This window comes from Apium graveolens, chromosome 7 (assembly GCF_009905375.1).
Source record: "Apium graveolens cultivar Ventura chromosome 7, ASM990537v1, whole genome shotgun sequence".
Lineage (NCBI taxonomy): Eukaryota > Viridiplantae > Streptophyta > Magnoliopsida > Apiales > Apiaceae > Apium > Apium graveolens.
The window spans coordinates 102,584,564-102,589,092 of NC_133653.1; positions in this window are offsets into that span (position 1 = coordinate 102,584,564).

Here is a 4,529-nt window from a genome sequence, read left to right on the forward strand (position 1 = left end):
TACCTTTACAAGATTGGTAAATGAACTTGGAATGATTTCAGGTTCTTTCTCTAAATCTGCTTAAACTTGTTCTATATTATCAGACTTTATGATCAGTATTTACAGAATTAATCTCTGTGTGTATTCTGTGCTTAATTGATAAATGTTTTTAAGTACTGACTGTTGTCTGATATATATCTCTTAACTCTAATAAGTGATATATCTGTTTAAGTAATCATTCAATCCTATGAGAATAATTGTGCTAGATACTGACCTACTAGTCTTCAATAAACAAATGATCCCATGAAAGAAGTAATTATTTCTGTGGAAATCTTATGACACAAGCAAATTCTGATACTTGAGCTTAGTTTAGTTTACTTTATTCATCTTATTACTAAGTCCCAAATTAGAATAATGCTACTCATCTGTTTAAGTTCTGATTCTAGTAAAACTGCTGAATGTACTAAGTGCTGCTAAACCTCACTTATCAAAAGAAGAAGAAAAAGAATCAAAGAATAATATCAGGTACTCCTTTGAGATCTAGAGTAAAAATGTGAATGGGACGACCCAAGTGCATAGCTGGTATTAAGTAAATATGCATTAGAAAAGCAAAATATTTTCTTGGTGACTTTTCACACTCTATGATTACTGGAGAAATACTCTGATAATAGCATAAATTCTGATAAGCAGTCGTAACACACTTACACTGAGAAGCCACTGTAAAATAGAATTTAAAAAGATGCATAAAATTAGCACAAAAACAGTTGAGGTGGACTCATGCATGAACTCATTTATCAGTAGGTTTCAGGATAATGACAGCTCTTTAGCAAAATTTTAATTATGACTTATTTCTAAGATGTACTGAAGTAAATCAGACTTTACTCTTTATTAGTTATTTAGCTTAATGCACACACAAATCACTCCATATGAATGATGAAATTTTTGTGGTGGTCTATGTTCTTTTAGATAAACAGTCACTGTGTCACCTTGCACAAATTCTGAGGACACGTTCTAGTTATATGTTCTGATGATTAAGTTCTGAAGACTATAACTCAGAACTTGTATGAAAACTTACTAAGATAGATATTCCTTGTTCGAATTAAGACATTATGTTCTGATGACTGTTAAGTTCTGGTATAGGTCTAAGTTCTGATTTTTCAGTCTAACCCTTTACTTGACTTATCTGTGAGTAAAATTTGGTAACAGTCTCAGATTAATTTAGAATATGTTGAAGTGGAAGATTAATAGTCTATGGTTAGGACTAATGGCACTCGTCCTTGAACAGTTCACTCTTGTTACATGTGCACATTCCTTTTCAAATGACTGTTATTCTTTTTCAAGTCTAGGGAGACGAGGTAGACTTAACTCTATCTGTCAGCATTAAATATCTTCGCGTCTCCTGGCATTCTCTTGCCTATATAAACAGCCACTTCACATTAGCCTCTCCATCAATTTTTCTCACAACCTTAACTTCATATTCTTTTTCAAAAACATCATGGTCCGATTCAACATGTTTTTGAATTACCAAAATTTTCATATGGAGCTAAGCTGCGCCGACTGGCAGCAGGAGTGGCATGTAACTGCCATTCCTGAAGAGATATGGGGCTCTGTCCCACAGGCGGTGCTGAACCGACTTCTGTTCTTCGAGATGGACTACCAGCTTCATCTTGATCGATTGGAGGAGGAAAGGCGGGAAGCTATCCGTCAGCAAGAGCGAATCATTCGACTCGCTATCTTGTTTGTCGAAGATAGGAAGAGGAAGATGACTTAATCTCGTCTTCTTCCTGTTCTTCTTCATCCTCAGCTTTGTCAGGCTTCTTAGCTAGGACTAAGGCTGTTGATGTTAGATTTAGAAGCTTAGAACAAGATTGTAAAAGTTCTGATGTAATTTCAATTTCATCAATGTATTATTTTGATATATTAATGGAATTTGTTTTTGTCTTATGATCTTGTCTCTGAGAAATTTTGATACGCATTGATAAATCCTGATAAATATTCTGATGATCGTATAAATTGTGTCTGACTTTAAGTTCTGATAATGTTTTATCAGTACTTACTTAACTGATTGATTTTACTCATTCTCACTCACAGTTTTTTTTCAGAATATTGATATTGCAGAGTAAAATATTTAAATTAGTGGGAACAGTTTCAATTTTAAATTAAAACTGATTCACCTTGATTAATGGAATCTAGGTAAGTGGAATGGTTTTTCCTTGAAAAACTGCAAGTGGGTGGTAATTATTCCTTATTTACCGTGCCCATTACTTTTTTCCTTCTCTATGTATAACAGGTGTCAAGGTATTTACCACTACTTTTAAATGCATGTCTGCCATGTGTCCTCAACGGTTACTTTTTGTGTATAAGTAAAAGAGAGCAAAGCTTGTCAAATCTTTTATTTACCTTTATATTTTATCTCTCTCTTTACTTTTCAACTCTCTCATCTACTGACGATTTTCTTTTAAGAGGCATTTTCTCAAACACATTACAGGTTACCGATTTCTTTCCAAACATCATGGCACCCAAGGACATTCTCTTTGATGGAGCAAAGTTTGTTCCTAATAACTTCTCTGCGATACTAAACACTACAGAGGCACCCTCTGAACTTCATTTCATTCAGGACTTTCTCACTAGTTCTGATATTGGGTTTGCTCTAACTGAGCCTACATCCATTTCTGGAGTTCAAGTACTGGAGTTTTGGAGGAGTGGAGTATATGACAATGGTGGTGCTCAAGGGTCCCCAAGTATAATATTTTCATCAGGGGAAGATGAGTATGTTGTGACTTTGTCTACAGTTAGACAGACATTACAGCTACCCGAGGACTGTGTTTATTCTACTGTTGATGACTTAGTTCTTCAAAACATGATGGTTAGTCTGGGATATGAAGGAACATTGACCAAGCTTGGACAGTTGAAGAGATCTTTCATAAGGAGGGAATGGAGTTTCTTCTTTGATTGCATTACCAAAGCTTTCGCCAACAAATGTTCAAATTTTGATGCAATTCCCATATTCAGCCAACAAATCGGGTATGCACTTCTAAATCACACTGATTTTGATTATGCACGAGCAGTCTTAGGTTTTATTGGGGATAGGATGACAGAAGATCGCAATACTGTATATTTTGCAAGATTTTGTTAGCTTATTTATAGTTTTTGTTGTAATCAGCCCCAAAATTTTGGTGATCTAATTCCATCTTTCAGAATAGCTAAGAGAGCTTTTACTGATTTATTATCTTCTGATAATAAAAAGGCTGTGTTACGACCCCTCTTAATACCTTTCTCTGTCAAACAAGCCTTAATCACCTATGATCCTGTGAAGTACACTGCACTTTATCCTGATGTTCAAACATCAGAACCTGGTTCATCAGCACCTACCACCTCTACTCAGCCACCTCAAACCTCTCAACCATCTCTCAGAACATATCTCAAGTCATATGTGAAGCCTACATCTTCTAAGCCAAAGAGAACAAAGACTGTTTCTCAAACACCTCAGAAGAAGAGGAGGATTACTTTGAGAGATGAATCAGATTCTGAGGAACAGATTCTTTCTTCAGAACCTGTGGTAACTGCAGCTGAGAAAAAGATTTCTCAGAAGGATTCTGAACTTGGAGGATCTAAGCTTCTCAAGAGGCTTAGAAAAATGACAATTCCTGAAACTTCCAAGGACTCTAAATTACCAAGGAAATACAAGAAACAGAGGGCAAAAAGGCCAGTTTCAGATGATGAGGAGGAAGCAGCTAAGGAAGGGGATCAGGAATCTCTGATCTCACAAGAAAAAGAATTTGATCCAGTTACTTCTTCTCCATCTACTCCATCTCAGGAAACTGTATCTGACAAGGCTAATTTCCCATCTGTGTCTCTTGGTAATCAAGGCACAAGTGCTGATAATGCTGATCAACACTTAGTTGTGCCTGGAGTAATTTTCATAGAAGCTCCAACAACAACAAATCTTTTGCCAACACCTGTTACTGATGCTATTCAAACTCCGGAATTATCTACGTCACCTTCTCTGCATCTAGACACTAATGATCAGACTTTAGGTGAGCATCAGGATATGGCTGTTGGTCAGAACTTAGCATCAGATCAGCAATTAGAGGATGCTGACGCCTCCATTGCTACTCACACTGCTATTATATCAGATGATACTGATTCTATAAGTTCTGATGCTGCACATGCTGGAGATACTGGTGATGCTGCTCCAACTGCAAATACTGATGCAGCAGGTCCTTCAGGACACATTCCTCTTTTTAAGTCTGAACTAGTAAAGAAGTTTGTTACAGAGGAACCACCAGTGCCTTGGAGTGAAACTCCTGCAGGACAGGAGTGGACTAAGGAATGGAACTCAGTCTCATGTATTCCATCTGCGTTACATCTTACTGAGCACTTGACTAAAGCTGATGAAATGTTAAATTCTGATAATTTCAAAACTCAGCTTCGTGTCACTGCATTGAGTACTAAACATCTACAAGGTCTTCATTCAACTACTGATGCAGAAATACACAAGATTCAGGAGAACTTTATCAAACAAGAACAAGTTTGGAAACTTGATAAGA